This window comes from Cygnus olor, chromosome 4 (genome assembly GCF_009769625.2).
Source record: "Cygnus olor isolate bCygOlo1 chromosome 4, bCygOlo1.pri.v2, whole genome shotgun sequence".
In the NCBI taxonomy this organism is placed as follows: domain Eukaryota; kingdom Metazoa; phylum Chordata; class Aves; order Anseriformes; family Anatidae; genus Cygnus; species Cygnus olor.
Genome location: NC_049172.1, coordinates 48,975,619 through 48,991,174, shown reverse-complemented (window position 1 = coordinate 48,991,174; position 15,556 = coordinate 48,975,619). Strand labels below are relative to the sequence as shown.

General features: G+C 39.0%; 1 long non-coding RNA gene across 1 annotated transcript; it reads right to left on the bottom strand.

Moving 5' to 3' along the window:
- Nucleotides 1-8,172: 8,172 nt before the first annotated feature.
- LOC121069607 lies at nucleotides 8,173-12,344 on the bottom strand. The gene is made up of 4 exons (XR_005819527.1): nucleotides 12,129-12,344; nucleotides 11,280-11,384; nucleotides 11,101-11,173; nucleotides 8,173-8,551 (listed from the first exon to the last, which is right to left on the bottom strand). It is a non-coding gene; the product is annotated as an uncharacterized LOC121069607 (long non-coding RNA).
- Between the last annotated feature and the right edge of the window lie 3,212 nt (nucleotides 12,345-15,556).

The window sequence follows — 15,556 nt, the reverse complement described above, 5'->3', positions numbered from 1 at the left end:
CATTTTGTGTATGTTTTTCAGCCCCATGGACAAACATATTTTGTACAGGATAGTACTTTTACAGCCATGAGTTCCTTATTCCCAACATCCCCCAAGAAGGAAGGTGAACAGGGTAGGTATTACATACTTTTCATAGATACGGAGACTATATAGAATAGAATATATGTATAGAAAGTATTTGTCAAAGGTCCCAAAGATAGCCATCTCAGGTTTGACTTCCCTGGCTCCTATTTCAATACGTGGAGGCATCTATCCTTCGCCCATTTGCTACAAAGAGAAGATAAATGCACATCCACCTGCCACCAGCAAACCCCTCACAGCTACCAGAGGACAGAAAGGCAGTAAATCACACCAGGGCACAGCTATAACCAATGGGCAGACAAAAATGAGACAAGGGATGCAAAGCTCCCTCCTTCCATCAGTACAAGGCTCTGTGCATGGTCACGAGGCTCCTAGATGGAAGAAGAGGAGCAGACCCTTCTCTTTATTGCTTCCGACCTGATTTGAAGGGGAGGCAGCACTTATGAGAAACTCTTGGTAATATCAAGTGATGAATATGCCCTGGCTGCTTATGCAGAATGACTGATCACTGTCATTTGCAATTTTCTCCTTTCAGAGGGCTTAATTTCATGACTGTCAGTCTGAATCTTTTGGTCTGTTTCGGGACTGAAGTGCTGCTTTTTATATGTATTTTTAAAGTTTGATTCAGAAGCGGCAGTTGGGATATTATCTTCCACAAAAATTGACACAGTCCAGTCATTTTGAATTGATTTATATCACATTGCACATTTCCAGATTAAAGTTCTGAAAAATTGTAAGTGCTTCTATATTTTAGACAGACTTACCACCTTCCCCAGCCGAAGGACACTTAAGAATTCTTAATGCTGAAATGGGCTTAATTCCATATACTGTGGATGACTCAAACTCTTATTGTTTTTTTTCCTTTTTCTTTCTCCTTTTTTGAACGTATGTATTGATGACTGCCATAAAGCAACTGCAATATTGGTGTTACACTTGTGCAATAGGTGGAGTATCTAAAACTAGGAATGTTGTTTTATGATACATTTATTCTTTGAAAATTAAGAATAATCATAAGGTTCCTTACTTAATTTCTTTTGTTTTATTTCCACCTTCTCCCTTATTTTGACAGCATCCATTTCTGCAGTCCCAAGCAAATGAACCTTCTCTTTGGGATTCCTTTTAGGATGTCCACAGCTACATAAGAAAAATTGTGCTTGTCACACAATCTTTCCATTGACATTAATGAAGCCAAGATTGCAGCTCAAAGGCCTTTTTTGCAAACCCACAGTATAACTAAACCATTTGCTCCACTAATCCATATGAAAAAATGTTACCAGAGGGCTGAAGAAGAGACCTCCATCTGTTCAGATTGTAAATCCAACCATCTAAGATCAGTCTTTTCCATATTAGTCATTAATGTTCATTTTATTAAAATGTTCTAGTTGATTTTTTTTTAAACTTTTTCCTTTAGTAGCTCTCTTTACATGACTCCTGCCTTCCTAATACCAGTGTACCCAAACTATACTGGGAACCTGGTTTGTTTTAAATTGGACTTGTTGTATGTTCTCCCTCAGTTAGCTCTGAATGCACTTTCAAGGCTAGTGAAACCTAATTCCAGAAAACATGATTTCAGAAAAATCACTGTCTTATATGGACGTGGGATACCTGAATTTACAGACCTCTTGAAGATGTCTAAGGTGCAGAATATTCACAAAATCTAAATAAATGCTAAAGCTTCAGTTACGAACTTCTCTCAACAGTGATTCGGAGTTGGGTGTGTAATTCATATGTCTGGTTTGCCCTTAGGTGTCATTTCAAGACTGGAGGGCAGCATCCCAAAGACAGTGGCTGTGAATACGCCCACATGTTTTTCCCTCATATTTTGGTAGGAACTGATCTGTTTTTTGTTTGTTTGTTTGTTTGTTTGTTTTTTCCCCACATATACTTAATTTCATATTTGATAGAAATCCTCCTATTTCACTTGATATTATATATTTACTGATCATGAACCTTAATTAAAATACTGCTAGCTGCAAGATATTTCTATGCCTGTTCTGACCTCCTAAATGTGGAGTAGACAGAAAGTCACAAATGTCTTAACCTCATGAGCACTCCTGGATTTACACCTTTCTACTTAAGCAGATGCATTAATATTGCGCTGGTGCCTTATCACATGCAATCAATTAACTAGCATATAGTCAGTCTTCTGTAGCTAAAACTTGTCCCATATATAGTAGGTAATAGCTTTAAGAGATTTGTGCAACTTCTGTATCCATTTTGGTTTACTGGTCTTGATTCATCCTTAATCATATCTAGGATAATATATCCTAGAATAGGTATGACAAACATTTTCACTATCTGAAAACAAGCCTTTTTATTTTTTATTTTTTTAAAGAACAGTCTTTGAAATAAAGAACTGGAACAAAAAGCTGTGTTCAAACCATTTAAATGCAAGGTCCGTAGGCTGGTGATGTGCAGTACGGCTCTAAATTGAGGTTTTCAACTCCGGTTATATTTTCAGGTACACAAGTAATAACCTGTGGGGAGAAAAAGATGGTACTCAAGGTTATGATGATATGCATTGATACATTGTTAGAGAAGAGTGATCTCTTTATTTCAGTCTAGAGAACACCCCACACACCTATTACAAACATGAAACTATTTTCTTTCAGATTCTCAGTATAGTCCTAAGTAAACTGTTCAGTGAGCCTTCAAAATATTGTGCCTGATGAGATTTTTATTGCTAATACCTTGAACACAAACCTTTTTCTTTTTTTTTTTTTTGGCTAAAAAGAAAATGAATTTTAAGAAATATGAATCACCTTTGGGGAGGAAGAAAATGAGGAAAAACATGGTTGTTTTTTTGCAAAAGCGTGTGAATTTGAATTGATTATACAGGTTTCTCTGCTGCTGCCTCCAAAATCAGGTCGCTGTTGAAAACCTCAACGCTTTACCCCATCTTTACTGAATTCCATATGTTGAAATAACTGATGTGTTTTAAGACATAAAGAAAACTGTGGCTTTGAGTCAGACTGGGTTTTAGGTAACAATATTTATAACAGCAGGCTGTGAAACTTTCCAGCTTCAAGGAGGCTGCATTAGTATTGTTAAGAAAAATCTTGAGCTGGTGGTCTAAATTTATGAATCGTCTAACTGTGGACACCCCAGTATTTGATCTTACACCTTTATACCAGACCCAATTGCAGTTCATTGTCAAAGCCAAAGCTGTTTTAATAATATTGCCCTATAATCTTCCACTTTCAACCCAGATCATTTCCAAAGACAATAGCTTGTGCAATGCCTTGATCAACAGGGGCCAATGCACTGGACTACTGAAGGTCAAATAGAACAGACTAGAACTGAATAGCCTAGGTACACACAATGTTGGTTTTTGAATAGCCTAGGTACAATCTTGGTTTTATGCTAGCAATAGAAGGTAGACATAGTTTGAGATGCTTGTACTGGTCACCAGTAGATGACCAATATGCATCAGCTCTGATTATGCAGTAGAGATAAGGCTACCACACTGTTTTGCTGGTATCTCAGTACTGCAGTAGTTACTTCATGTTAACCTGCATGTAAATGGTGGACTCTGAAGAGCATCAGCCTACAACAGCTACATTGTGCTGACAAAAGACACTTTTAAAAACCACAACAAAGGTGAATAACTCCATACTGTTAGAATAGCCATCTTTTTTCTCTAGCACCCCTTGCTTTCCCTCTCTTTTCTAACCAAATGTCACAAAATGATATGTTGCAAACCAGAATTACCTATTACAAGGCTTCATGCTGGTTTTTGGTTAACTGTCAAGGAAAAGAAAGGTATGTGTGTGTACTTTACTTTGCTTAGTTAGGAGAAGATTTACAAATTAGGTAACGCAGAACAAACCTTGAAGTGGCTGTCAGTATAGCTATTTGTAGGATTTACTAGTACTAATAATGAATCTAAATAGAATTAATAACCATTTTTGGACTGTTTTGAATTCCTTTCCTTCATAATATCAACAACACATTCAAATTTTAACAATGGCTCATTTACATTTTAAACTACTTAAGTCATTAAGGCTTGGAACTGTAGGACACTAAAGAACATCTCAGAACTATCATTACTATCATTACGACTCCACAGACTAATATGACATGGAATCAAACTGCTAAATATTTAATGATACTATGACCAAAAGTATAGAATGGGTCAATTTAATTTCTCTTCACTTGGCTAAGACCTTTTTTTTTCATTATACAGTGTGGCAGTGGCAGTTGTGTATCATTAATAAGGACAACAGATAAAAATTTCATCCGCACAGTAACTCCAATAGCAGGTTTCCATACGTCTCCAAAGGCCAAGTTTCAATCAGACAGTTTTCCCACATGAATGACAACAGATGTCAGGCTGCCTTAATTACTGTTATTTTCTAAATTTTCTTTGGGTTTTCTTTTCATTTTTTCTTTTTCCTTTTTCTTTTTTTTCCAGCTAGTTAAGTACAATTTCACTTCAAAGGTAATCAGACTGTTACAAACCATTTCTTGCAGTTGTACCACAAGCACCTTAGACACAGGTTTTTAATATCAGCCAATACTTGAACTTTGCCCCTCCTAAAATGACTGTCTCTGCAATGTGCCAAGCTCCACTTCACTATAAAATGCCATGTCAGGTGTCTGGGTTCAGGTATTCAAAGTGGTTGTAAACCTAACTCACTACATATTTCCTATTGCAGTTGTTACACTAGTGTATGTGCTCTTTTATTATTTTTCTGAACCTGTTTAGGTGCAAGTGATAGAGTTCACCAATAAATGACTTCAAGGAATCTATATATGATATATACAAAATGGTGACACTGCAAGTGTTGCCTAATCCCTTAAGTATCACCCAGATTCTTATAGGAAAAGTTTGTTGGTTGTTTTTTGTTTGGTTTGTTTGGTTTTAATTTGGACCACCTTTGGAGTAGCCCTGGAGATGGCAAGCAGTTAAAAAGGACTAGAAATTTGGCCCTGCTTAATTTATGAGAGGCTCGTAAAGAACTTTTCATCCTAAAGATATAATCCCACACTGAAACCTGTAAATAACTTACACCATATTCAGACACTGTTCTAATGGTTGTAAGGATCTCCTAAATTGTAGATGATGAAGTGAACACAGATTTACATGGAGAGGAAAGTGTAATAAAGTGTCATTCCTCCACAAACCCAGGGAAGATTTGATATACACTGTGAAAGGGCAGTTGGAGGCAACATCCTGAGGTGGTTTATGTAGCCTCTTCAAGTCTCTACTTAATACTTTGTCAATGATAGTCTGCAATATATAACAATTCCCACTAAAATTTGAGGCATTGGCATAAGGTCAAAATCAGACTGAGACAGTAATCCTAACACTGCAGAGGTGTTGGTTTGAACAGTTACAAAACATTTGCTTTGAAACTTTTGAACAGAGGCTGATGCCTGGGCCTGGAGCTTCCTCCCTCCTGGAGGTTTGTATTCCGGGGCTGGGGACAGCTGTAAAACAGCACAGCTGCATGAAGAAGAAAGAGAAAGTGCCTTTGTGCCTGCACAAGCAGTGCCACGACTCTGTAGGGACACAACCTAAAGCCATGATGTCCCCACACTGACGTGGTTGGCAGCTTATATCCCAGGCTCAAAGGCAGGTCGCAGGAAGGTGTTCTCTCCATGGGACCAGAGCAGAGCCCATCTGAAACAGAAGAAACCCCCTGAAGTATCTTCTGGTTCCCCACAGATCTGGTCCTGTTGGATGTTACTCACTAAAGTAGACACAGCTACAGTTTTTGGAAAGAATAACTGGCAACGGGAACGGCATCATGAGGAAGGTAGCCTTGCGAACACACAGTGGTGGAGTTGGGGCCCATAAGCTAAAGGTCTTGCCCCAGTGTGTTTCCAGAGAGCATAAATTAATAAAAGCATACAAAGCCTTTTGGGGGAAGGAGGAGAGGAGCTCCTGGGGCTCTCAAGGTGGGATCTGTTAACTGAGGACATATTTTGAGGTCCACTGCTATGGACATCTGTAGGGCTGCTGGTTTTTAGTGAGCTTTTGGCACTTAGGCCCCAAAGGGCCAGGCTCCCTATAACAGTGACTGGATTTGGAGAATTTAGCAAAGCCCCTAGTACAATTAGTATAGAAATTCGTGATATCAAGGCCTTTCCAGGTATGCAGCTTGGAGAATAAACCTGGAGTGGCCCAATTAGGGAATGCTTGATTTGCTGTTTTAACCATGCTTGTTGTAAATGCAGCTGTGTCTTGCATATGCACACATGCATGCATAACATGTCACAAATGGCCTCTCTCCAAAAAGGTACCTAGCAAAATGCCTGGAAATACAGTATACAAAGAGTCAGCTTCACACACAGAGGGTCCAGAGCAAATTGTCTGTCCTCAGTTCACTCTGTGCTTGGTTTGGCAATTTTTTTTATTTTATTTTTTTTTCTGCAACAGCTAAGAGCAGAACATGGCCCACAGCCACTGAATACTAAAAATCAGAAAAATGAAGCAGGAGGTTGGTTCCTATCAGGGTATGAAAGTTGTCCTGAACAAAACCCTTGCAGCTTTTCCTACTATACTGTAGTAGCTATAGCACTAATCAATCAGTCTCTTCTGATTGTTATTCCAGGCATGATCTTCTGGGATATTTTTAATGGTAAGACTGATTTTTAAAATTCGACAAGTTTCAAGAGGCACCTCCTACTTCTAGAGGCACATTGTCAAAGAATTAGACTCCTTAAGTCCATTTCTTCAAGTGTCTCTTAAAAGGCCTCATTGGGGAAAAAAAAAAAAAAAAAAAGTAATTTGGCCTTATTTGGTGATATTTTCAGTGATACTGGCATCTTTGGGGGCACATTAAAATATCTTGACAGGAATTTTTCTTTTGCCCTGTCTCTCATGGTAGGAAGCCTAGGAAGCCCAAAACTGCAGCTCAGTATTTATTGACTGGGAATCACAAGGGAAAGGAATCTGCATTTCCAGCCTCAGTAGTGCTTGTTTCATTACATAAGATGTGGCGATAAAGTAGCTGTTAATGGCAGCACATTGTAAAGAGTTTCACTCACCTTCCTCAGGTGCTAATAGCCTTTAGAGACTGATTCACAGTGAAGAAAATTGAATTTTTCTCTTCTCTGTCCTGCTGTCCTGACTTATTAAAAAAAAAAAAAATTGGTTTCACATGAGTCCTATCACCAGGGTAGCAGCTTATTTCATTCTTTCAGAGGATATTAGAAAAATTAAAGCTGTAGGGTACCTTCTTAGCCCAGGAAGGATCTTTATGTATGTGCATGTACACCTTTGAGACACAAGACATGCCACTTGAGTCTATTTTTTTAAGACTGCATTTTAGGGAAGGTGTCATTGTGCAGGCAACCTATTAACATTGTTTCAGCACATGCTCCTGAATCACAATGTTGGCTTAAAATTCATAACTGACAAAAAATCTATTGCCTTTTCTTTTCAAAGAAAAAATCTTCATGTTCTCCAGCACTTATTTGTATCCAGGCAATTTATGAGAAATGCTTTTATAAAAGGAAATATGAGATATTTACCCAACTTCTGAAAAAAAAAATAATCTAGGAATAGAGAAAAATTTTCTCTGTTATACAGACTTAGCAATACTGGAAATGAAGACCAAGGAGCTGAAAACCTGCTGCCAGTTTAAGGTTGTGCATCTCTGCCCCAGACTCGGGGCACCTAAGCAGAAAAATTAAGATTATTTTGAAAAAGGTAAGGCATTTGGGCAATGTATTCAGCTCATACATGCAAGTTATTTGAAATAACAGCTTATGCAAAAAATATTAAAAGAATCCCACACAGCTTCTTTGCTGATAATTTATGAGGGTGAATTTTCACCTTACTATAAACATAACCTAAATCTTGCACTGAATATATATATACATACACATTCTATATATGGAGATAGACAACTGCCAAGAATGGGAGTCTTTATAGTCCAATTCAAGCTGCTAATAATAGGAAAAAAAGTTGCAGATGGTTCACTGAAAAAAATAAACAAAATAGTTGCAGATGATTCACTGAAAATAAAACAACAACAAAAAAACAGTAAAACAAAAAAAAAGACACAAATATAATATTTATGAAAATAGCATAAATAGACAATACAATAGAAGTATGCAAAACTTCTAGTGTATCTGCATTATACAACAAAATCTAATTCAAGTACTTACTTCATTTGTATGACAACAGATTTTTATACAAAGTTCTGATTTCCTCTTTTGGAAGTGTTGGTCAGGAAAAAGAAGAGATATGTTTGATTCATTGTGTATCCATCTTCCCCATACCCTTAAAAAGCAGAATATATGGCTCTGCTCTGAAGCATAATTAAGGTAGTAATAATATTCTGGAAATCTCTACCTGATACTAAACAGTGCTCTGTCAAGTCTTTCCAATATACAACTAGAGCATATATTTGACTTTTGTTCTTTTCTCCTCCTGCAAACTTAATCTGTTTCAATATATGCTTCCCAGATACGATGTGTTTAATAATTTACACCTCTGGCCTTAGTGGAAATGGAGCTGTAAGGACAGAAATTTCATTCAGAATTAAGCCTTAATTCAAACTGTGACCAACAGTACATGACTAGGAAGACAAACAATTTCTTTTTTCTGTTACCTTAACTTTTTGAACCTGCAGTATTGCGCCTCTAGAGATATAAAAATATTTTGCAGCAAATTAACTAGATAGATAGGTTTCCCAAGACTCTTTTAGAAGACAAATAACTATTGTGAGGGCTATCCTTGCTGTTTAATTCCTTAACAAACCATGGCCTCGAGCAGTTTGGACTGTGGCAGTGAAGGATTCAGCCCCCCTCCATGGTTGATCTAAGGTGGGTGCTCACATTCACCACGATGGACCAGGACCCTTTCCCACCCTGGACTGGAAGATACATCATCCTTATTTAAAGACAAGCTTCCAAGCACAACCTTAACCTATTGCCTGCTGACAAACAACAAGCCCAAGGAGTACCAGAAGCCACCAAACGATAGAAAGACACATTAGAATCCAGAAAGAGGAGCAGAGCATGGGGCTTTGCTTGCAAATGACCCAACACTAGACTGCATTTTGTTTCCAGGGTAATCTAGGAGGAGCTGTGGGCTCTACCGGCTGTCTGGGCAGTAAGCCAGGAGCGCGGCGCTGTAGCCGTCAGAAGCTGGTTGTTCGGTGTCTTGTTCTGTCATTCTTCAAGCCAATTATACTGCCCAGCTCTTGGGATACGCGACAATTACATGGCATGTGGGAACTCTTGGTGCCTTGCTTTTTCTTAGCTCAGCTCTGAACTCTCCTTGAATTATGCGTCAGTTGTCTCCGCAGTGAGCAGTCCTGTGGAGCAGCTCAAAGGGAAAGCAGACTGCAAGAATCCAGACTGACTTCACAGGCTTTCCTTTCCTAAATTCTTTGCTTACACAGGAGACAAGTCGATATTCCCACCAGTTAAAGGACTGCCATAGCAGTGGGGAATGAGGATTCCTGTCCTTGTCCTAAAGATTTTGAAAATCCTTTTACTAAGTTTGTGAAATCCTTTTTTCTTCACTCCTGTTAATTGGTAAAGACTGTTCCACAGTATTAATGCAGCACAGAGCTGGAGTTGGCTGACTGTGGGCTCAGTACGAGGAGGAAAAGGGCAGAAGAGTCACATCTCTGCAGACTGGTGGGTAAACTCCTTGGTTAGCTCTCATATCTTTCAGTGTGAAGTTTCTGGTGCTTAATACAGCCAAGGTGCAACTCAAGGAAAATGAATCACTTTTCCACCTAAACCAAATAAAGCTGGTGTCTCTACTCTAGGAAGAAGGAGATGGCAAAACATGCACCCCTCCACTGAGTCTGGGAGCCATTTATCACAAGGTCTTAACAAATCCTACACGGTCTCTCCACAACTGTTTGTTACAATTTCCATTTTCATCCTGTTAATACCGCGACTGCTAGTATTAACATCAAACTCTTCTCCGTACCTCTTCAGTTTTCCTTGTGTTCTCCCAGAAAACAATGTTAAGTTATTTTTCAGAAATATCTCACTTTCTACATTGGAAAGAATTTTCTGTTCCCAGTTACCAGTATTTTATGAGTATTTTAACATAGCATGAGTATTCTGGGAGAAAATGCACATTTTTTCCCATAGTTCATATGTACATATCACAGTTTACAATTTCTATGCTTCCATGGGTTCATTTACAGAAACTTCAGCCAACTGCTTTTAATCAAAGCCCGATCCACTTCAAACAGTGCTGGCTTCAGCAAGTCAGATTCACCCCCCATTGTGGTGACAATTCGTTCTGGCAGGATGGTCCAGTGACTCCCTGAAACAGATTCCCACAGTGCTGCTTTAAAATAAATCGTAACATGAAGAGTCTGAATGTAAGAATACAGTCTGAGGAAGACAGAGTCAGTGAAGACAGAAGGCTATAATACACTTAGAAATTAGGAATTAAGAATTAGAAACTAGAAATTATTAGAAATTAGAGTAGTTCAGTTGGGAGGGACCTACAAAAATATTTTATGTCTGGTAATATAAAATAGCAAACAAGATACAATTGCAAAATAATTTCTACCTGCCAAGTAGCAAATGACTCAGAAATCCTGTACATAGCTTCACAGAAGTCTCAAAGTGCACATGGAACATCTGAGATGTTAAACCAGCACTGCAAGCTACTCTAAGTAAGCGTTGTGGTTAGGAAAGCATTATGGCTCCCTACAGAGGTAGGCTAGGTTAATGCTGGATGAAGTGGAAACAAAGAGTTGTTTTGAAGTTGGATGGTTCCTAATTTCCCTTCCCACGTTAATTGGATGAGCAGTCAGTTATCCACAATGCAGAGGAGGAAAAAGGAGTCTCAAAGGTACATAAGGATGTGTAGACAGGTACAACAGGAATCCAGAAGTCATGATTCACGCTCAGTCTTCAGCTTGCAGCGCAAGCCTCCAGAGAGACTCTCTTTGACAGGTATGAACTGAGAGCAAGGGGCCAGGCCAGCCATCGAGCAACCCAGAGCATCTGACACTACATCATGTATTTACATTCCATATACTAACCATGCAGATGTCAGCACCACCCAACATATGTATAACTTACAACTCCCATGCAGGGGACGACCATCAGGGCTCGGACACACAAGCCAGCTGGATAACCTTCCAACCTATAGGAACTGCTGAGGCAAGTAAATAGAATCATTATACAGGGGAAAAAAAATAATAATAATAAAAAAAAAATGAAGTGACTTTTCCAGAAAAAGACCTCTTTTGAAGCCCTACCACATGCTTCTGGCATGCTACAAGCTCAGAGAAATGCAGGATCTGACACGTCTCAAGTGGCCTGTTCTGGTCTTGTGATATGTGTGCACAGCTAGCAGCTGTCACCTGTAGGAAGCATATGTACAGTCAATCATCTGTATCCTTTGTTTTACTGCCTTTAAAATATTAACATGAAATAATTCATTAATGATTTCACATATCTGTAATTTGTTGTTAATTTAACAGCTATCTGTCAGGATAAAATCTGCATTTAAACTTTATTAAACTTGTATATTGACATTGTCCTGTGCTAATTTGCTAATGCTTGCCTTATTCTGAACTGTGGGAAAGCTGAAAATACTGAAATCTAATTTCCCAGGAAGTTATACTGATCATGTTTGTTAAATAGAAACAAAAATAAAAGACAAATTTTATTGTTGTTAGATTAGAACATTTGGATTGTGTGCAAAACTTGTTTTAGGCAATTTAGCCCATGTTGTCATAATGACATGTAGCAATGCAAGTTTGATGTCAGTGATATATGTGGTCAGTAAGAATCAGGATAACAAAAGTACAGCACAGTCAATACTTCTCTATAAAGTCTATAAAGCAGAGAAATGAGTTTTAAAAATACATGAACAGCTAGAAATACTTCTCCAAGTGGTATTTCTGAGCACCATGCTTCATTTTGCTGTTGCTCTGCTGAGATGGATGAGGTTTGATTTTAGCAATAACAAGTATTAGATTAAAAAAAAAAGAAAAAAAAAAGAAAAAGATGAATAATGCAAGTTTCTATGTAATTGTCTGTGAGATTTCAGCACTAAATCTATCAAAAATAACAAGCACTAATTGAGCTTTATTTAATCTTACTTGAATAGGCTGGTGGTGAGCTGTCAGGAACCCAGGGCTTCAGTGGGCAGAACGTGACAGCCCACTTCTCTTTCTCAGTTTTGCCTTTTTTCCTTGAACGAGCTCATCTTGTTTGTGATGGGAAGCATGACCGTTAAGCCAGCCGGAGATCCGAGGTGGAGTTTTGGGTCAAGCTGGATCTTCTCATTACTGTGTGTGCTTGAAAAAAAGTCAAAACAACTTTTGAACTCCAAAGCCAGGTTTTGCTAGCATATAAACAAAACCAGAAATGACAAATTAATGTTTTGGAACAGAGAAAACACAAAATAACAAGAAATAAAGTGGGCTTGCAAACCTCTCCCCCTTGAGCGAAGATATCCTTTCTCTCAAGTCAGCTTTCAGTTGAGCTCGGCAGCTGCCAAGATTTCTGCAGAGAGCTCCCTGGGGCCTCCAGGAAAGACTTCCTTCCACCCCATAAGTTCCCTGGCCGCCTGCCAGGTTTGCCTGCTCCCTCCTCACATGCACCAAGTCCCAGGGCGTTCGGACACATCAAGCCGTGAAGGCTGTCTTTGAAGGAGAGACACTGAAAGAGACAAACAGGGCAGAAGAATTTGCTCTAATTCTGTTACTGGAAATACGAGTAGAAAAAAAAAGAGACATGGGCTATTGGCAGATATTGGTAAATACTACTGGCAAAACTGTGAAATTCTATACCAGTAGGCAACAAAACCCCACAAGTAATATCATTTTGCTTCAACAGGTTTATAACTTACCATATCCATGAATAGACATTTCCTAATTAATACTGCAAAGTCCCCAGAATAACATCTCTTGAGTCTTCCCAGTAGCAGGGTTTGGTATCATACCTATGTGTAAGTCTTTTCTTGTATTAGAAGCAAACAGTTCTGTGGTGCTTGCATTAGTGCCCTTTTTTTTTTTTTTCACATGGTACCAAACCAGCTTCATAATTAATCATCTCACTAACTGGTGCTTAAATTGTACTCTTGTTTAACGAGGTAAGAGTTAAGACTCTTATGTAAAAGTAAATAAAATAAAAATTTCCCTTCTCGAAAAGTTGTAGCTTAATATGATAAACACTCTTTGTGGCAGACTTGTAAATGTTAGATATGAGCTGTATAGGAGGCATCGATTCATATTTGTTGGACTTTTCAGAAGAAACCGTCTAAAAGTCAAGGGCCTTCCACTAGTGCTTTTCTCCACGTGCATTTCAGATGAACCGAAACCAGTGAAACTGGGCAGAATGCAGTGCCAGACACCAGTTTGAACCACATCATTCCCTAGATGTGGCACTGGTCGCTGCTGGTTCATTTACTATTGCTCCCTTTAGTTGGCTCTTTACCCATTCTATGGCTTTGGTGCTCCTGACTTCCTATCGGGTGTCCCAGCTGCAGAGAGGCAGGAGCTCGGGCATGTTCCTGAAGCTCCTCTTTTCTGGAGGCTGCTTTTTGCCCACCACCTCCTCAGCAGTTCTGCTTTCCAGATGCACTTAAATCTTTCTTTCTCTCTGGAAAGATATGCTTTCCAGAGCTTTACAGCCAAAGAGCAGAGCACTGTGTCATGAGAGCCACGGTATTTCATACAGGGTGACATCCCTTTCTTGGTACTGCAGCATCTTCAGTGGTGGTCCTGTCTTTGGTCCTAAATAGCCCTTGTTTAAGCAAGCAGCCTCCTCTGATAGAAAACCAAGGAAATTTTGCAGTACACAACCAAAAGTAGAAAGTCGGGCTGCTTTCCCAAGGGGACACAGAGCCTCATCTGGCACAAATTGTAATAGAGGAACTATAAAAAATGAGAGCTCGGGCTCGCCTCCTCTCACTCCTGGAGTCTGCTAGGGATTTATAAATAGAAATGGGCAGTTCGGGCTTTTCCAAGAAATTAACTGCCTGCTCTCAGTGGAGACTTTCAACATTCAGTAGTGGATGTAATGAGCGGAGAGTAAATGAGACATTTGCAATCTTCCACTGCAGTGGGCTCTGACTTCCCCGTTCTGTGGCCGGTCGTAAGGCAACAGAAGCTCAGAGGACTTTTCCTTCCACTTCAAAGGGCTTCCAACTACATTTGGCCTGTCCTATACTGTCTAGGCTTAGTGCCATTATAGAGGCAATGTTTTCAAACTAATTCCTGCTTATACTTCCTTTCAATACTCTTATACAGACTGTTAGGCATTTGACAAGTACTTTTTTTTTTTTTTTCCCTAACAGTTTAGGACTGTGTAAAGAAGGATGTTTCAATTTTGGAATAGGTATGAAATTGTTTACATCAAGCCAAACTCATCTTCCCTGGAGAACGGATCTAGCCTTCTTCTACAAGAGGCACGCGAGACGGTGCCTGGCAGGCTGTCCAGCCAGCAGCAGGCTGTGATATTTGAAGATCAGCTGTCCATATCTTCCCCGTAGCATTTGGTGGAGAGGGACCATAATCTGCAGAACCACCTCTATTCATGTGCACATCGTATGTCTCCGTGGCCCTGTACATCTACAAGTAGAAGATTTCCCATGAGTGTGCACCAGAGTATCATCAACATTTCATTCACTGAAAAAAAAAAAAAAAAAGAACATCTATTCAACAACTAAATAATTGCCGTTCAATTTTTTCAGAAAGAAAATTGAGGCAAAATGGGCCTTGTGCATCTCCCCAGCTGTTCTCTGATGGGTTTGGTCTTTAGCATGCTCTGAACTTTTGGACTAGTATACTCTTCACTAATCATGCTCTCTGTTGGGTGGCTGTTTACCACATAAAGTGCCACTCATCTGGATTTGATAGTGCTTTTCCAGGATCTCTTTCTGGGAATAAAAGTGCACTCAGCTGCCTCACTAATCTGTGGAAGGCATAAAAGGAAAAATAACAATAGTAGCTTCTTAGCAATACAAGAATCCTAGATGTTCCCAGGCATTGTTGATTCCAAATAGTGCTTAAATATGCATGTGCATTTTTCCCCATGCAATCTGTATTTACCACAAATATCAGATCCTGCATTGTGGTCAAATTCAATGAGAGAATTTACAATGTGCAAGAACTAAGTTTTCCATGACATGCCTATAGACAGCAGACAGGAAAGGTGAAGTACGCTGCCATTCAGAATAACATTTTCTTTCTCTCTAGAAAACAATAGGTTCATTGTGATCTCAACGAAATCTGCAAGGTACAAGTACGCATTTAGAGATGGGTTCAAGTAAAATCAAATGAGATTATCATCCATATTCTGCACAGACATTTTGCTGATGTGATTAGAGCAATTGCTTTGCATAGAAATGATAGGGAAATTAAATATATTCTGCCGAGCTGTCAGATTTCAGGCCACTTCAATTTTGCTAGACAAACTTACACAGAGTTTAAAGAGAAGCTGTTGTAGCTTCAATTGCAGTTAATTACAGAGAATTATTAGTCTTTCCAAACCAGTATCTGATGAGATATATGCAATAGCATGG